Here is a 20,317-nt window from a genome sequence, read left to right as displayed (position 1 = left end):
GAGAGAGAGAGAGAGAGGGCAGCTGCATTACTAGTTCACATACTGTACTTACAGCTGCTTTCTAGCCGTTCAGTATTCATTAGTACTTCATGCCCATACGATTTCATTGCCGTACTTTTTCCTTATCCCAAACAGGAACAGTTTCATGTATAAAAATTTCTATTTTTCTTCCATGAACGACAAGAGTTTGCTTCAGTCTGACGTTTTCCTGTTTCTCATCATCATCATCATCCAATCCCGTGTTGCCCCGTGAGGAGTGTAGGAGCCTGGGGCTAGGCAATTTGCTCCTGACGTTAATGATAAGTGGACAGTCTCACTCATCCCTGAGTGGCATCACGTGAGCAATAAACACCAACCACCCCTTAGATATAAACCTGCCCAGGCTCAAGCCGATTCGAGCGCTTTAATTACCCACTTAAACACCAGGCGCCTTAATCAGGTTATATGGTTACCACCCAGCTTAGTAAATGGTTTCCTGGTGTACAGGAAACCAGTTGGCTTGTCACTCAGTGTAGAGTCACCCGAAGACAGAAGGAAGAGGAAAGAATGAAGGAAAGAAAGAAAGAAGAGGAAGGAAGGAAAAAGGAAAGAGGAGAGGAAAGGGCAGTCGCCCGAGAGCAGCACTACGTCGAGTGAGTGGATGGTGAGAGCCCCCAACTTTCGTTTCATTTGACGTATACAATGAAAGAGGATTTTTTTATATAGACCTTTTCCCCTCCCTTTTGTTAAGTACTTTCGATCGCTGAGATTCACTCCCATTGGTATTGTTACTCTCGCATAACTCTAATTTAGCTTTTATTTACAGTAGGTTACTTCTTCCTTCACCTGTTTTATTATCTCTCTCTAGTATCCCATGCTGTCCCTGGCCTCCAGCCATCTTCTCTTTTTACCGCACACATGAACTTAGTCGATTTTCAGTCAGACCTGAACAATACAAGTCAGGAGCTGATTTCCGTAAAGCTTTTCTAAAAATGTCCTGAAGGCCTCGAACCGGAACTACATAGCCTTCTGTCCCTAAATCTAGTCCATACGTTAGTCTCTTATTGACCTCTGTGAAAATGAAGGACATAAATATGTTATACCTAACTAAATGTAGGCTGCTATAAGTCAGAGTTCACACGACAGGTCACTACCGAAATCCCCGACCCACTAATAAACCAGGTAACTTTGGCTGCATAGGCTATACGAAACCAAACACGTTGAAATATCGAAGGTTGGGGAATAACAGCGTATGTCCGGAACACCTGCAACCCGCTGCAGACAGTACAAATTCAGGCCCTGATAACGTGAGGTAATGAAGCAATCATCCAGAAGCTCAGTTATCAGCGATGAACATGACACATACACGCAAGACTGAGATTGCATCACCTCATTGCACGAGAGCATTACTGAAACAGGTTAACACCTAACGTATTTTTGCAACAATATAGCCAGTGTAAACTTGCGGGCAAAGGTTTCCCTAATATTTCACCTCCTCTGCGTAAGAGTGTCACCTGCTGGCAGATATTCTTAGGTTGATAGAGGCCTGACAAATTTGTCTGCCCATAAACTGAAGCTCATTTATATGTGTCCTAGATGAAAGTGACGGATATTCTCAACGTATAAAGAAGGTAATGATCATATACGAATATTTATCCCCAATTTTTTTTTTTTTTTTTTTTTTTTTTTGTGTCCGACTCTGGGCATAGGCTTCACAGTCTGCTATCAAGGCCCAGCAGTCCTCCTACATACCATACACCTCTACATGTCACCACTTCGGCGCTAACACCCACCGTCCATATTGAATACATGCTAGGGCTGTCTCATACAGGACTGGTGCATTGGTATTAGCGGGGGTATTTTTACGACATGTCGGCGGGTCTTCTGGTAGATTAGTAAAGCCTGATTTAATGAAATTCAAATCCTTAAACTGATTCCTGCCCCAGCCGGGATTTGAACCTGGGCCCGTTAGGACCGCACGCCACATCTCTACCGGTTGAGCCACCGCCTCCCCCATGTACATTCGTCATAGAAGAGTGATATTAACTCCAACATTATAGTGAAAGCTTAAAACCCCTGGCCACCCTTCCCTCCACATGTGTAATGGGTTTCAAACTGAGCATTTCATAATGTCCTCACACAGTGTCGCCAGCCATTTTGCTTCACCAGTTTTAATACTATCCTGTGTGATTAGCATTCCCAGGCTCTTATGATTTACTGTCGGGTGAATGAATTAATCTGCTTTTAGTGTAGCTGGAACAGACATCTAGAGCTCTGCCCAGTCGTGAAATTTACGGTAATGTTACAAACATTCTCAGGTGCTATGAGTCATTCTCAGGTAAATCATATTAGCGGGAGCAAAGTTCTAGTGTTGTCCTTCCTATTTAAGTATTTATAGTGACGATGTTAGCTTTTAGGTTTCTATATTCATCCTTACTGAGATAATATCATCTGACATTTAACAGGAAAGAAGAACCAGAGTACTAGAAGAATGAGTTAGAGTCACACTTATCTCTCAGATTCCCATACTTACTCAGGTAAATAAAATAGTACGGCGGTTGATAATGTACTACAGTAGACCCACTTATAAGAGGTCTGATTTCAGTTCAGATTGCTGTACAAATGATAAACATTTACTCAACGTAAGTGCATTATCAACTTATACAGTCAGAAGTACAATAATTTAAGGTCATAAGTTCACCTAGCATTGCATAGCGTCTAGCATACAGGAGGCAAGTTTGTTACTTTCTCCTAGATGTATCTTATCAAAGAAAATTCACCTGTTAAAAAAAAAAAAAAAAAAAACAATAGCAGACCCTCTCAGCATAAGAAAATTAATAACCAGAGGGCAGTCAGAAACATAACTGGTGGAATATCAGGCAAATTTAACTCCCTGTTTGCACATGTCAGCGCAGCATTTACGACACCATGAATCCCACTTAAACAGCACACCAACTGACGAACACACTTCACTTCATTAAACCAGAAAACTACTTTGATGTCAATTACCCTTCAGATATTGCATGATGATGTTCAGTGATCTGCAAACTTGTTCATGTCTCATATGATACCTGTACTGTGGATGCATACTATCTGTACTGTGGATGCGTCTGAGACTGGAGAATAAGAGCAAAAGGGAAATCTATCTATCTATCTATCTATTGTCAGACGCCATAATCCCGTAAGGGGTGGCCATTTGACTTTGAGTTATTTGTTTTACGGGGAGTGGCACTAACCCTCCACCAACCCACTTGTTGACACGTAGGGAGCACGTATGGTTTGGTTATATGGTTTCCACCCAGCGCTGTAAATGGTTTCCTGGCTTACAGGAAACCATTTGGCTTGTCACTCAGTGTAAAGCCACCTGTAAAGGAAAGAAAAGCAATAAGAAGTGACAGGAAAGATGGGAGAAATAGGAAGAGAGGAGGGCAGGCACAGAAAAAGAATGATAAAGGCTAAGGAAGAAGTAGGCAGCACTACATCAAGTGAGTGCTGCCTACTTCTTCCTTAGCCTTTATCATTCTTTTTCTGTGCCTGCCCTCCTCTCTTCCTATTTCTCCCATCTTTCCTGTCACTTCTTATTGCTTTTCTTTCCTTTACAGGTGGCTTTACATTGAGTGACAAGCCAAATGGTTTCTTGTAAGCCAGGAAACCATTTACAGCGCTGGGTGGTAACCATATAACCAAACCATACGTGCTCCCTACGTGTCAACAAGTGGGTTGGTGGAGGGTTAAGTTCAGTAATTTCAAATCAATAGCACTAGAAAATGAATGATAGAACTCATTTATACTATATTGCCCCCCAAATCTGCAAATATCTTTTGCCTAATTCATCTACGTTGTATATTACGCAGGGTAAAATACTTGTACAGCTGTCATAATATACCACTGACAACTCATTTATTCCCGAAAAAGCAGCAGCTCGACCCCGATGCTATATCAACACACTGAAAGTTCTGTATTTACTCAGAAAAAAAATATGGGGTGATACTGAACAGAAAATAAGAGTTGCCCAGACAGTAAGCTGGTTATAATGGTATATACAGGTATAGTCTGGTGTTAGGTGGGAAAAGTATATGAGAGGGTTCAGTCTGAATACGGACCTGCGCTTACCCTATATCAGCCCTGGTAGGCCTCCAACTCTACTTTCCCTTTTCATTACCTAATGAATTAAGACTCCATCCTCCTCTATCAGACAGAAGTATGCATGTGTACGTAAAGGAAAGAAGAAAAAGACCTGATCATTCAGTGCACGCATACCTCTGACAAGGATTGATAGTTCTAGGTAATACTAGATGAAGGTTGACCCTGAGCTTTTAAAAGTTCAACGTCAGGCCTCATGACTATAGTATGAAACGAATAGGCTTTGTGTATGGAATATTATGTACTTGGTATCACGTCTGTAAGTTACTTCATTCGTGATATAATCACAACAGTTCAAGCGAGCGATAATACATGGCTCAGAGTAGCTGTGTGGTTGAGCACAACATCAAGACTGAGTCATCTTGGAGATTATTAAAGCCCCAGCATATCAGCACACATCGCTGGAAGGCTTATGATAAAGGAACGGATGTTACTCAAGTGACCTTTTCTTTTTTCAAAGTGGCCACATATTAATAATAATTATTGATAAATTTAACACCAAATCTGGGTTGCCATGGAAACTTATGAAGTTACAGGGAACCTACTCACATAGTTGTAAGCCGTATGGAAAAGTAATAGATGTTAGATGTTACTAAACACTCTCTCTCTCTCTCTCTCTCTCTCTCTCTCTCTCTCTCTCTCTCTCTCTCTCTCTCTCTCTCGCCTTTTTTTTCCTTATACATTTCTCTCTTTTTTCAGCTTTTCTCCCTTCATCTTTTCTCATCTTCCTCCTTATTTTCCACCTCTCTTCTACTCCAGGTCCTCCTCTTCTCCTTTCCATTTGTTCCTTCTAACTTGCACTACATCCCTTCCCCCACCAGTCATGCTCCCAGTCTCATCTGCTCCCCACCAACCCTCCATCCTCACAGGCTCCCCACCAGCCCTCCACCCTCACCTGTTCCCCACCAGCCCTCCACCCTCACCTGTTCCCCACCACCCCTCCACCCTCACCTGCTCCCCACCATCCCTCCACCCTCACCTGCTCCCCTCCAGCCCCCCCACCCTTACCTGCTCCCCACCAGCCCTCCACCCTCACCTGCTCCCCACCAGCCCTCCACCCTTACCTGCTCCCCACCAGCCCTCCACCCTCACCTGTTCCCCACGAGCCACCCCACCCTTACCTGCTCCCCACCAGCCCTCCACCATCACCTGCTCACCACCAGCCCTCCACACTCACGTACTCCCCCCCAGCCCTCCAACCCACTGCGCGTGTCATCTGTGAACTCGTTCCTACCTCACTTAGAGTAATTGCAAGTGATGATGGCAATCTTGCTGATGAACTGACGCACAGCCTGAGCAATGTAGTGCTGCGATGCAGTGCATGAATACCTTACACCGTATGGCGAAATAAATTAAAGTTCATGAATACGTTATACCGTATGGCGAAAAAAATTAAAGTTGGATGAGCTTATACCGTATGGCGAAATAAATTAAAAATAGATGAGCACAAACTTATCCTTTCATCTAATACTGGTTTTACTGATCTAAATGATAATCTGCTAGTAATTATATTAACCTAACGAAATACACCTTTTCTTTCTTTTGGGTACCCAAACCTACTAAGATATCTGCACTTATTTCACAGGATTTCAACATACTGTTAAGTGCAGCAATGGGTTCGATTCGTTTTTATGAGGAGTGTACAGGACGTCTTTGGAAATCTTAGAGAATGAAGTGCTACACTAATATTGCAAAAGTAGTGTATGTTACAAAGCAAACGTCTAGTCTTTTACTTCTGTGATTTATGACAAAAACAATTTTGCACCTGCAATGGCAAAAAGTACAAATTGTATTGATACAAGAAAACGGCATAATTACGATTATAAAGAAAGCTCAACTACACTGACACCCGGCATTTGTGGATGCATAGATCCAAGGAGATTCTTCATGTTCCTCACAAAAAATAACAATAGAAAAGGAATATATATATATATATATATATATATATATATATATATATATATATATATATATATATATATATATATATATATATATATATATAAATCAACAAGAGCTTGCAACAGACTTATACTCAGAGCCTGCAATAGCTTGGCAAGTGAGAGAAGTGCAGAAATGAAATAAACCACTCCATCTCTGTTTATTGGAGGGTCTTTATACGCTACATCTTATTTAGAAAAGCCTCTGGCACAACAGCAAATGGTGCCTTGCCATACACTATAAAAGTTAGTGTGAATGAATACTTGGTTCTTTATTATAATACATACTTTATTTGTACTGACGTACCATCTATAATTATGTATAAAACCTTTTCGTGCTGCACGAAAAACCTCCCCCTAACCACTGATGTTGCGGCACGGAAGCTGCCCAGTGGGTGGCTGGACTGGATCTGGCCGGCTTACGGACTGCGACTGGTCAGCGACACCTGATTTTTAAGCACTGGTTGCCATCCGGACGGAGGCCAGTCACCACCCGCTCTGTGCGGTGGCCATCCGCACTCCATCAAGGCTATAGCTGGACTGAGGCAGCCGCCATCCACAAGCCTCCTGTCCGGGGTGGTGGTTGAAGTCCGGCCGCCATCCAGCCGGCAATTGGTCGAGTGACAAGTGGTGGGCTGGACCAGGACCAGCCGCCGGCCAATCCGCGGCTGGTGTCGGTCTAGTGGTCACGGTCTGCACTGCATCAGGACGCAGACCGGCCGCAGTTTGTTGGCGACCTGCCGACGACTGGCCAGCCACCCGTCGGTGTCTTGACCTGTGTGTACCTGGCCATGGTCGCCGTTCGGCTGCCCACTGGACGGACGCTGGACAGACACTGGACGACCACCGGTAGCCAATTGGTGGCACGACTGCTCGGAGACCTCCGTGGTCGGGGACTAGTTTCGTGATTTTCAGGTTTGCGACTAGTTGTACCTTCAGTGTGACTGGGGCATAATGAGGCATGTTAAAGGATGCAGGTTTGAAAGATGCACCTTTGGGTTTTGGCTTCCTGTCGATATGACGAATCTGAAAAGAGTTATGGCGGAAAAGAAAAATACCTTTTTTTTTTTTTTTTACCTTTTTTGGGCCTACAGCCTGGGTCTTGGCCCAGTTTGGCTCAAAATTTATTCAGGTGATTAGAAGGTCACAGCCCATCATCAGTGTAATTTTAGTCAAAATCGCACTAGAAGTTTTCGTGTAAAGTTGTTAACAGATAGACATACATGCAGACAGATAAGCAAACAGACAAACCGAGTGAAAACAATATATCCGTCCCCGAGCTCCTCCGGGGCAGGGACGGGTAATTAGAAAGAACTACCTGGTGTGAAGGAATTTTTACGAAGTGTTTCAAATTCGTTATTGCGATAGGTCGATCCCAGTCAAAAGAATATAGTCTGGAGGTAAAATAATACCATATACAAGACGCAGCAAATCTGAAAGGGTTAATCACGCTTATTCGCTCATAATCATCTCAGCAGTTTCAAACATTCACTTAAAAAAAAAAATCAAGTTATGCAGTAGAAAAGGGTCTTTCTTGGCTGCATTCTGCCTCATTATTATTCAGTCCAGTACTTCCTCTCTCTGAAATAACTCAAAAGGCTTCTTCCTCGCATCGTCATTTTAAATAATATTCTTGTTAGTTCGTATAACAAACACTCTACGTCACCATCAGCTCCATCCAGCTTTCAACCCTTCTCATCTATCCTTGTCAACGACTCTGCTGTCACTGCAATGTCGTTTTTCACGCCACAGTTCACATACTCACCTCGTTGTCCCTGCTCACAAAACAAGTCCGAGTGGGTGAAGGACTGAAATTGCCAGATACTTGTCGCCTGTCGGGTTCATGACCAGGGATAACAACAACATCATCACCAACAACAGAAAGAACAACAACCCTTACGGACAACATCAACTACTTACCTCGCGCTTATTGGCCTATCGATGTCTTTCATCGATTCTGTCCAGCTCACGCCTCTCCCCTCTCCCTTTCTAAGTCTCTTCCCGCCTCTCCCTTACCCCTTCCTCCATTCCCTCCTTCCTTCCTTCCTTCCTTCCTTCCTAGCTCGTCCTACCTGACCCAACCCCTATGTAAAGTTAGCGGTCATGCTGCCTTCACAGAGAATAGGCGCATAGTTAGACTTTTCAGCTCCTTCAGCAAGACAAAGTAATTCCTGTTTTGCTATTACCGCTCCCAGGAGATCAAATTCAGTATAAGGGAACGCCGTAGTAGCATAGGGGCTGATGAACGTTACTGCCTCCAGCTCACTCTTTTTCCCCCTTTCCTTTGTGTAGAGGAATAATTATACTTGATTTCCAATTCTCCAGGACTCTGCCTTCTTACTAGGCCGATCTGCACATCTTCCACATCAGTTATACAACTATCTCTCCCCCACGATTCAACATTTCACCACACACTCCATCAATTCCTGGGGCTTTCCCAATTTTGACGTTCTCCATTGCTTCCACATCTTCCATAATTCTGATTTCTTCCTTCCTTCTTACCTCCCTCCTTCTCCTAGCCATTCCTCAGCCATTTATACTCGCAATACTTTCATTCTTTGACTGACAATTCCTTAAAGAGTTCTCTCCAGCTGCTCACTTCTTCTCCCTTCTTCACTATCAGTCTACCATTTTCATTTTTCACTCCTCTACTAACTTCTTTACCACCCTCTCTAACTCTGTTTACCTCGTTTAAGAACGTTTTCTTACATTATCTCCACTTTACTCTCAAATTCCTACCAATTTCCTCATCCACTCTCTTCTTACTTCTCTTGCTAATCTTTTCACGTCTGTCTTCCTGTCTACATATAACTCTCTCTTCCGTCTCTCAGCTTCCTCCGTTCCTCGGCTTCCCTTCCACTCATTATGTGCTTTCTTTATTTGTGCCGCGGTTTGTCTCACCTCTTCATTCAACCATGCAGTTCCGTGTCCCGTCCTTTCGTCTTCTCTTCACCCCACACTCCACCTCACATGATGCACAGATTTCTTCTGTGCATCTCTGATTTCCTCACACTTGTGTAGTCTCTGTGGGGATGAGCTTCGTGTGGCCCAAAATGTTAGAGAAATAGAGAACTTAAGCTCTTGCCTGTTTTAGCCTCCCATCCAGTCCTGTCCATTTATCATAATGAACCAAACATCACATAGTAAGGTCTGTTTAAGCAGGTTTTATCTGTTTTAGGACAATTTTTATGGCCGAGTTCAGGGAACGTTATGATGAAAAGAATCGTTTTTTAGAACTATCAGTATAAGACCAAGGTCACAAGTCAAGGTCAAAGGACCTGTTTACATTACAATGTCGGGAAAAGTATTAAGCTGAAATGTACTAGCCGAAGTGAGGAAGTTGTTGGTAGAGGAGGGTCAAAGGAAGTAAATTTGGAAAATAGTTAACCAAATGTCATGGTCGCGTGCAAGGTCTAAGTTCAACCCGTGTCTGTCTATGTGAAAACAAAATAACTAAAACAGTTTTGATTTCTCCTAACGCTTTCTGTCACATCCACATGCACATCACAACGATCCTTCACTTCCTCATTTGTCAGTCTGTCTCCATATAACTTCACATGCTCTTCTCAGATAACTCATTTCCATTGCTCTCACTCTTGACTTGTGTCCTTCCAACAGTGTCCAAGCTTCAAGTCCATACGTTAGAGCTGGTATCACAATACTATCGTGCAGCGACGTTTTTACTTCCATGACCACTTCCCTGTTTCTTATCACTGCCTTTAAAGAACAAGCAACCTTTCTTTCTCGCTGTACCCTTTCAAGCACTTCACCTTCCATCACTACTCATCACACTACCAAAGAATTTAAATGCACTCACATTTTCTATTCCCTCATCATCCAGACTCACTGTTCATTCAGTGACTTCATTTCTCTCAAAGACCATAACTTTACTCTTCCCTAAATTCACCATTAGATTCCGATTCTTACTCACTCTCCCAAACTCATTCTCCAAGCTTTGCAGTTCCCCTTCTGCTTCACTTTTTTTTTTCTTTTTCTTTTTTACGTGTCCGACTCTGGGCAAAGGCTTCTTGGCCTATTTCTCGGGGGCAGTGACCTATCCCAAGGCCCAGTAGTCCTCCTACACCTCATGTCACCACTTCGGCGCTAACACCCACCATCCATATTGAATACATGCTAGGGCTGTCTCATCCAGGATTCGTGTATTGGTGTTAGCGGGGGTATTTTTACATGTCGGCGGGTCATCTGGTAGATCAGGCAAGTCTACTTTTTTTAGGAAATTCAAATCCTTAAACTGTTCCATGCCCCAGCCGGGATTCGATCCTGGGCCCATTAGGACCGCAGGTCGCCTCTCTACCGATTCAGCCACAGCATCATCTGCAAACAACAGTGAAGGAAGTTTCCCTCTCACATTAGGGCCGCTCCAGCATCCACTGCCCTACATTGTATATATCTCTTTTATAATCCCATCTGTATATAGATTGAACGACCATGGAGACACGACGCATCCCTGTTTTTGTCCAACATTCAGATAGAAAAATTCACTTAATTCACTGTTCACACTCACTGCAAGTCTTAGCACCGTCATACATGCTCTTCACGGGATTCAAAAACTTCCCATTTACTCCATACAATCTTAATATTTTCCAGTTCCCTTGTCTATCCACCCTGTCATATGCTTTCTCTAAATCCATAAGGGACGCATATAACTTCTTTCCTTCTCTAGCAAATTTTCCACTAAAAACCTAAGAATGAATATCTGATCTACACAAACTCTTCACTTCCTAAAACCTCCCTGTTCTTCTCCGACTATAGTCGCGGCGTTCGACTCTGAGTTTGTCATTAATGTGCTCTGGCAACCTACCCGTCAACAATGCTTCGGTCCGATTTCGTGTAAAATATAATACGCTTGTGTCTCGTGTATATGTTCGTGCATAATAGTATTCGTGTTTTACAATATTATACGTGCACAATAATATGATTCGTGTATAATATGTTACGAGATCGTACGCACTGTTGACAGGTAGGTTGCCTGGGTACGATAATGACAATCTGAGTCGTGTGCCGAGACTATAATTCCTCTGCTCTTTCCCTAACTGTCAGTATGTATCCTACCATATGCTTTTCCTGAGTCTGGTAATAGTTAGCCAGAGATAGAGGTAAGAGAACATTTTTCGACTTTCTGTGTTAAATTAGATCTGACCCAAACTTGATACAATGGATGAGATTCGACCAAAGATGAATTGAACAGATTTTAAGGAGAATAGGTTAAAGACCAGGATTACCAGGCAAAGTCAACGCTAACAGTTTTGATCCAATTTTGAAACAATTTGGTGCAGTGGCCGAAATTTTTTTGTTAATTTTGAGGACAATCAGTTGTAGATTGAGGTTGCAGGGAATTGTCAACTGTACGGCAAAGTTATTGCACTCTCTGCGTGCCCCTTCATGTATGTTATTTGTGCCGAACTGTCTAGAAGTACGGTACGAAGAATATGCACAACAGGCTTCAAGCACAGTACTAACCTAAAAATTTTAGAAGCTGTGCAGTCTGGCGTTAGATTTCTTAATTTTCTTTCCTGTTTCTGTTTCTAGGTCCCACACACCGCATTTACTATGGAGCACAGAAAGGTAAAATTGCTATAAGATTCTGAGTCAGTGTTCTCTATTTCTTGATCCGATTCAGGCCATTAATTATAGTGGGTATAAGATTTGGATTATGATGATGATAATGATGATGATGATGATGATGATCCACTAGTACTAAATTTTTTTTTATCGAATTCATGGAAACCTAAGACGATTTTATTTTGATCATGAGGGATTATGGCATCATAAATGCTGAAAACTACCTGGTCCTATGCTTAACGTTTTGGCAAGGAAAAACGAATTTTACGTAATAATTATTCTGTCTTATGACGAACAGTTTTATTCAACACGGAAATTCACAGCAACAATGAGTACTGTGCATGGGAGTTACAGGGAAGTATACATTCACACCGATTTGGCCAAGCTTCCCGCCAAATCTTCCGTGACGGGATAGTATTATTCGTTCCAATCTCAGGCTCATTTGAATGTGAACCCTGTAAACTGCAGGCAGAAATTTTATCCCGCAGCTCCCGGCGGGTAGGGGAGGTACTGTGCAACGCTTGTACAGTCGAGCAGCTCTGCCTCTGTCTCTCTGTGGCGCATTTGTAAAGGAAAAAGCGGACATTGAAAACCACTCTCATGCCTATTTCTGGACCTACCTACTCTCCTACATATGGCTGCCGAGTCTTACATATCCTGGGTTAATCCTCTGAGCTAGGACCAATGGACCATGTAGCTCTGCAGGCAAGGAGAAATCCTTGGACAGCCCGCTACATCTCTCACCAGAAATACTCTACCCCGGTACAGGCTTGAACAGCCAACCTTACGTTCGTAAAGTGCGAGCGCTACCACTGAGTTATTATGGCCCCCGTTCATATTCTGGGAAGAAGCAGTATTGGCAGGACAAGACCTCTGCTGCTAATTTGCTTGGACGCTGAGTTACAGTATTTCTACTCCTCGAAAATTTCCTTTCTGCACCTTTTACTTGGCATGTTTAGGACGATGATAGTGCTGCTGCTGATGATGATAATGATGAGGAATCGTTAAGTGAGTACTGTTGAAAGAAATATCCTATATATAATGTTCGAGGAGGGGAAGATTGACGAAGAAGAGGTACTGAAAATAAGCAAATTTCTACCCTCAGCTACTCTCGTCCAACACATGTTTGACGAGCCCTAAATATCTGGGAAGAACCAGCGATGGCGTGCCAGGATGTTTACTGAGAATTTGGCTCCTCGCTAATCTACCTTTTCTCATCTAGAGTCGTCCTTTCCGCATAGTCTGCTTGAAGTAATTAAAATGTCCATCATTTCTGAGACACCTTCAGCATTTAGGAGTGTCATGGCCGGAATTATAGCAAATATATTGACACATACAGTAATCGCATACTTTTACTTCTTTAATACGATGACTTATTTTTGTTATATCAAAGCGATTAACTCCTTCAGTCTGATGGTGTTTTTTTTTTAACTTGTGTTTTTGTTAATTTCAGTAGATTTTGTTAACTTAGAAACCATTTCATTGTGAAACCATTTAGTAGTGACTCGGTTAACAATGTTCTCCATTAACCTTTCGAAACAACTTATCTCCCAAAGCTGATTGAAATTGTCTGAAGGTAGTAAGAGTAAATTTACATATACGTCATCACACCAAGGGGGTTAAACCCAGAATAGAGGAGACTTGGGCTGTAAGGATTGGGTATAACCTTCTTTATCCTCACAAGTGTTGGCGAGAGATATTTCTTGTGATGGCACCGATATAATCGGGTGGCTTCGCTGCCCGGGTATGCAAAAGTTCCTCAACTCCCTCCCTATCCCTTGAAAAGATGGTGGATTTCTGGAAAAGGGTAACTTCAGCATTCATTCCACTGAATTCACGCTTAGATGAACTTAGGGTCACAGCAACAACAACAATAACAACCCCGGAGTACTTGAAACTACTCTCAGCTGAATGAAACTCCCATGAGGTAACATGATTAAATACGATGTCATCGTCTCGAAATATTTATGGCAAGATTTTAACTTTCCTATATAAGGACAACGAGGGTAGTTTGCTGCAGTAAATGGGAGATGATTTTACTAGGCTGTGAGAGAGGCAAAGGGGTGTGGGATTCTTAACACTGGTACCATGAGTTCCTTTGTGGTCGGAACAAAGCCGGTATTATATTTCAGCTAACGTCAAAAGATATTCTTCCGCTGAAAATGAAGCTAAGTAAGCAACTCCTAATTTTTGGCAAGAGTACTGATAGAAGATCTGGAACGAATGAAGGTTGATCCTTTTACCTCCTTGCCAGTGATGGCAAGTGAGGGTGGTGGTGAGAATGAGGGTGAGATTGAGACAAAAACTGAGAATGAGGTTATGCATGATGATTTGAATGAAGGTGAGACTGAAGGTGACGCTGAGGGTAGGATTAAATGTGAGGCTGGGAATGGTTTGGGTGAAAGTAGTGATAGAGGGTGAAGGCGAGAGTGTGGAAAAGGGTGAGGATGGAGGTGAGTATGAGAGTGAGGATGGGGCTGAGGTTCACAGTAAGGATGAAGGTGAGAATGAGGGTGGGAATGAGGATGAGACTGACACCGAGGATGAAGATGAGAGTGAAGATGAGGGTAGGAGTGAGGATGGGGGTGACACTGAGGGTTCAGATGGCGGTTGGGATGAGGGTATGGATGACGATGAGTGTCAGACCGAGGGTTGGAGTGAGCATGAGGGTGAAAGGAAGAATGAAGTTAAGAGTGGTAGTGAGGGGAAGAATGAAGATGCAAGTGCTGGCGAGGGCGAGTGTAGGAATGAGGGTGAGAATGAGAGGGCGGCTGGGGATTAAAGTGAGGGTGATAGTGAAGCTGGCGGAGAAAGTGAGGTTAAAGATGATGATGAGGGAAAGAGTGGTGATGATGGGGTGGAGGGGGAGAAGAGATGTAATATATAATATAATGTTCAAAATAAAATAAACTTTAACTAATCGGGGAACTGAAAAATAAACAGAGCCACTGTTTTAAATGAAAGAACATCAACTTTTCCAGCATTTAATATTTCACACGCCTCTCCCCAAAGAGGAGGCAAGTTTAAGTGAGGTTCAGGGGAGGAATGAAGGACTAGGGGCTGGAGGGATGAACTGGGGGAGGAGTGAAAGAAGGGAACAGGTAAAGGGTGAGGTGGGACAAGTGTTAAGGGAAGGTAGAATGGAGGAGTGAAAGTAAGGGTAGGGGGTGAAGAGTGGGGAAAATGAAAGATAAAGAAAAATGATGAAGGGAAACAATGATATGCACAGGAAAATAAATGGTGGTAGTATGCGGAATGAAGGAAGCTAAGGATAAAACATACGCTTTGTATAGTAAAGAACAAAAACTGACTGGGATAAGGGAAATGAAAGTAGGCCAAGAGCAAAGAGCAGAACAGAGTGTACGGAAGTATTGTATGGAAAACTTAGAGGGCGGAAAAGGTACGACATTCTAATGGAGAAAAAAAAAGCTAGATAGGGGAAGAATAAGCAGAGGGGAGGAAAGAGGAAGTCGAGTGAGGAAGCAGCACACAAAGAGTTGTGAAGTTCAAGCATGCAGGGTAAAATGTGAAGATTCAACTTAAGGCAAGGTTTGAAAGGAGAAACTGCTTGATCTTTCTTTTTTTTTTTTTATGTGTCCGACTCTGGGCATAGGCTTCACGGCCTGCTTTCAAGGCCCAGTAGTCCTCCCACGTACCGCACACCTCTACATCTGTACATGTTGCTCTGTGAACGACGCTCTTGGCTCACCTGAGGCTCTCAGCAAACATTATCAGTGGCTGCCAGGGTATTGAGTGACTGATGGCAGTGTTAACAATGACCGGGATAGTGATGAAATATGTAAGATAAAGATTTTTACTGAGGAATGTCAAATATCTGAAGGTAAGAGGCAATTTCATATGTGTCATAGATGCCTTAATGCTACAGACATTCTTGGTGTTTCATTCTCTCGGAACCTGCCATGACAATATCACATTACCTTCCCTGCAACATCAGCTTCTCAGAAATTGGATGTGCTGAACATAGTCTGTACTTGCTGATTCTGACTTTGTACAGGGCCCCTTTTCTTCCCCGGGTGGAGTACAGCTCTCTTATGTGCAGGGCTCACCAAATACAGCTCTAAAACAGAGGTTTTCGTGTCGTTAAGTCCGTTTACTAACTCCCTCTTTTCTCCCTGAATGGCTGCACCCCTCCCCCTCTACTGTTGCTATCTCACTTTTCTTTTTTAAATATTGGTTTATGTCCCTCTTCTATTTCAAGAGCCGTAACACCGTCAGGCAATTTGCTCTCACTCCTTTTCCGCCCAGCTCTATAATACAAGACATAATCAGTACTCAACATTCTTCATGCATACAACACGTCATCTCAGGAACTGTCTCCACTCTGTAGTTCCCTCTGTTTATGACTTCCATTCTTTTAAATGCAATATGCCCAGACAATGGAACTAAGCAAAAAATAGGTTTTATACCATTTTCTCCTCATTTATTCCTTTGAAAGGACGACTTTTCATAGGACTCCATCTTTTAGCTCTTTTGCGTCAGAAAAAAATACATCTTTTTCATTACGTTCGTGCTATCTCCAGAGGATTTTGTTTAACACAGGAACGATGTGTCAAACTGGCTGGGTTAGATATAGCCTTCATCAACCTTAATGCTGCTGCGATATTGCCCTGAGTTCAGAGACTTACTACGTCTCCGCTTCATTCTTTCCTTGGTACTTTTGCATGATTAACATTATATTGTGTTGTTAAACAGTTGCTACAACTGGGCATTGAAGATGGTGAAATGCTAATTTTAGGCGAAGTTAAAGTAAAAATGTTATAGTAGGAGGAACACAAATAAATAAATGGGGTCTTTCGGGTAAAATGGTTGACTAACATATAATACTGTTGATTACGAGTATAAAGCTGCATCCTGAACACAGCACCGAAACTCTTACATAAAACACAACACGTGCATGTCTGATCAGCAAAATTGAATTTCATTTATATACAAATCGGATTTCCTCCACACACACACACACACACACACACACACACACACACACACACACACACACACACACCACGATCTTCTATAGTACAGACAATTTATAGCTCATCTTTGTACTAAAAATTACCATATTTCGTCAGGCAGGGTTTAAAAGAAAGACATGGCATTCAGGCTAGTAAGCATATGAGGCATGAATTTAGTACAGTAATTTAAGTACTGAAGTGCTTATGCAGTAAATTATCGCATACTTGACAGAAGAGATACGCAGAGTGTTATCCTCAATGCTCAAGAGTTGGTGTCCAAGGGTTGAATATTAGACTTTGCCCTGTGACCTTGGCCTTTGACTAAATGTTTTAAACAGAAACACTGTTTTTCATTCTTCCCTGACCACAGAGTTTTGTCCAGATTTGCTAAAATTGTTTGAGTTGACCTTGTTCTGTGACTTAAACATATGAGCTTTCCTTTTGACACTGGCCCTTGACAGTCCATTTTCAAAATCAAATTCCTTTATCCTTGTCTAACCCTTAACCCTCCCTCGGTGTTTGTTCAGATAGAATGCATTGAAACTGAGCTTGCCATGCTACTTTGACCTTTGACCTATTGTTAAAAAAGGTCACCCACTTGCCTCATCCTCATCCCCTCCACCAAGTTTGATTCATATCAGATTAAAACTGTTTTAGTTTTCTTGTTTATACACGGAAACACATATCAATCTCTGATCATGCTCCGTGACATTGTCTTTTGAGTTGTTCTCAAAATCACAGTCCTTCATTCTTGCTATTCCTACAACTCCTCTGCCGCGTTTGGTAGATGAAAACGTATTTAAGATGACTGCTTGGTCAGAGTTTGAACTAATCATATGACTTTGACCTACGACCTGTTGTTCTTAAATCCAGTGTCATCTTCTAGGTGAACCGCAGACCCTTCCAACAAGTTTTGTTACAATCCAATAAAAGCTGCTCCAGTTAATTTGTTCACACACACACACACACACACACACACACACACACACACACACACACACACACACACACACACACGGTGAGCAAAGCATAACGACCGCACTAGCTTTTAAAGGGTGACTGAATTGAAAACCTTGGAAACCATAGGCAACAGCCTGAGAATGGATACTTGCTCTCAGGAAAAAACAAAAATGTGAAGAAGTTAACAGAGAACACGGCACAATAAACAATAACCTGCCTTTTTCTGTGATATTTGTCAAGGAGAAAATCACAGGCAGAGCCTCGTAAGGAAGTTGTGGTGTGAGTGTGAGTGTGTCAGCTAAGTGGGGGCTGACACGGACGGCTAACAGTCTCTTCTTAGCTCAATAAAATCAGCTGGAGACAGAAAAAATAAGAAAAAAATGTCAGCGCACTTGAGATAGTTATTTTTTTTTTAACCAGACTTGATGACAGGAGGGGAAAGATTTGGCCTGATAACGTGCAATGAGAACCAATCACCATCCTCGGAAGTGACATGGGACGGAGGAAATCATAGACAGAACCGCGAAAACGAAGTGATGGCGTGAGTGTGAGTGGGACAGTTAGTGGGGCTTGACACGAGTGGCGAGTGTTGAGTCGTGGTTGGCTATTGTATATACGAGTATACCCTGGTCACGTTACTTATCTATGTGCACCTTGAAACACGTAATGTGTGGTTGCTTCGTTTGTTTCTTACCATGGAATACTCACTGATCTTCCTATCTCTCCAACCTTATGATACGATAGGTCACCAGTAGACTTCATGAAATCCATTGTTGGTTGATTAAATAAAATAGCGAAAATCTAGGAGAGCTCTTATTAATAAAATCGTCCAGTATTAACGAGAATACAGTCTGAAAGCTAAATCGCAGCAGTGAAAACGTTAACGAGAAAGACAGGATGAGGTGGGATGCGGCGGGAGTTTCTATTGATTTTTTAACATCTTAGTGCGTTGGGGTTCTCTCAGTTAAAGATATAATTTCATCTGACGTTAGTGAGAACACTGAACCTAAATTCAACCATCACATTGGAAGGGTCAAAGAAATTGCTTTGAACCCATTAAATGCGCACGGATTCTTTTAACTTAATAATATCGTTTGTACCTACTTCAGTATTTTTATTGTATGACCGTACAGTATCATTGCATTTTCTTGCACAGTTGCAAAATTCTGTCATTTCATTCCTGACTCAAGAGAAATTACACACACACATACACACACACACACACACACACACACACACACACACACACACACACACACAAAATCTATCTATCTGTCTATCTATCTGTCTATCTCTCTCACTCTCACACACACACACACACACACACACACACACACACACACACAATCTCTCTCTCTCTCTCTCTCTCTCTCTCTCTCTCTCTCTCTCTCTCTCTCTCTCTCTCTCTCACACACACACACACACACACAACACACACACACACACACACACACACACACACACACACACACACACACACACACACACACACACACACACACACACACAAATTAATCAACAAAGAAACACACAAACCAATGACTACAAATTCTTTTTAACGACAGAGGAAGTCGGCAGGAGCTTGGCAAAGAAGTACGGCAGGAGGTGAGTAAAGGGGAGGCAACAGTGTGGATGACTAAAGGAGGGAAGGACGAAGAGAGAAACCTGTACTGTACACAGGAAAAATCATCTTGTAAATTACCAGAGGGAAGGACGGACGGATAATGAGCGATTGTCCGGTTAATGAGGTTATGAACTTTTGGGTGCGGGTGCCACTCATCAGCGAGAAGGAGAAGGAGGGTCAGGGAGGGGAAAAATAAGTGGAAACTGGACGAGTTAGGAAATGAGGAAAAAGACAAAGTCAACTCAAACATTTATAACCCGATATATGAAACTTCTTGGAAGGGCTGAGTTATAATAGAGACGAAACGATTTAATTTTCGGAGCTATCAGTCAGCAGTAAAGTGTTAGAGGACAAGATTAAATATTCGGACATTTATCTCGAATAGGTTTGATTAAATTTAGTCAACCCGGGTGGAGTGTTTAAGTTTAGTCAAGATGAAGTTATTTAATTTGGAAAACAATGTCAAACATCGGTCGCAGGAAGGTCAACGTGAACATTTTTTATTCAAATTAGAACAAAGTTGGTGGAAATATTGAGGGTCAAGCAAAGATGATGTAATTTAAAACTGAGATCGATCGGTTGAAGGTCTAAGTCACAGGGGCAGGGTAATATTTTCGACGAGAGATTATTTTAAGGTTGGGATGTTGCATTCACTGAGTGCTCAATTTTGTTGGGTTATGTTTCATATCTGAATATCGTCTTGCAAGGAAAAGGTTCACTTACAATAGCTCAGCTCGGTTCCTGCCACGATCCACGACGTTCACAAGCTTGTTTCATCAACTGTTACTTAGTGTAAAGAGCCTTAAAGAAGCCTTTGGACACTCAAGACAACACGAAATTATGCATATTGGTTTATGTTCAGAGTCAGACCAAACTCCGGCTCTCCGTTTTAAGTAACGATTCGGATCCATGATCAAGAATATATACCCTGGTATTTAGCGGTGAGAATCACTGAAAAAATCTTACAAACTTCGTTAATGTTATGAATTCTGGCGAAAATGATGTTCATTATGGAAGTAGCTCAGATTATCATGGGCCATAACATCAACTCCATGCACCCAATGAGAGAGAGAGAGAGAGAGAGAGAGAGAGAGAGAGAGAGAGAGAGAGAGAGA

The sequence above is a fragment of the Coenobita brevimanus genome, chromosome 28 (assembly GCF_032717465.1).
Source record: "Coenobita brevimanus isolate Jiangsu-jjx chromosome 28, ASM3271746v2, whole genome shotgun sequence".
Classification (NCBI taxonomy): domain Eukaryota; kingdom Metazoa; phylum Arthropoda; class Malacostraca; order Decapoda; family Coenobitidae; genus Coenobita; species Coenobita brevimanus.
Note: the sequence above shows the minus strand (reverse complement) of the source record.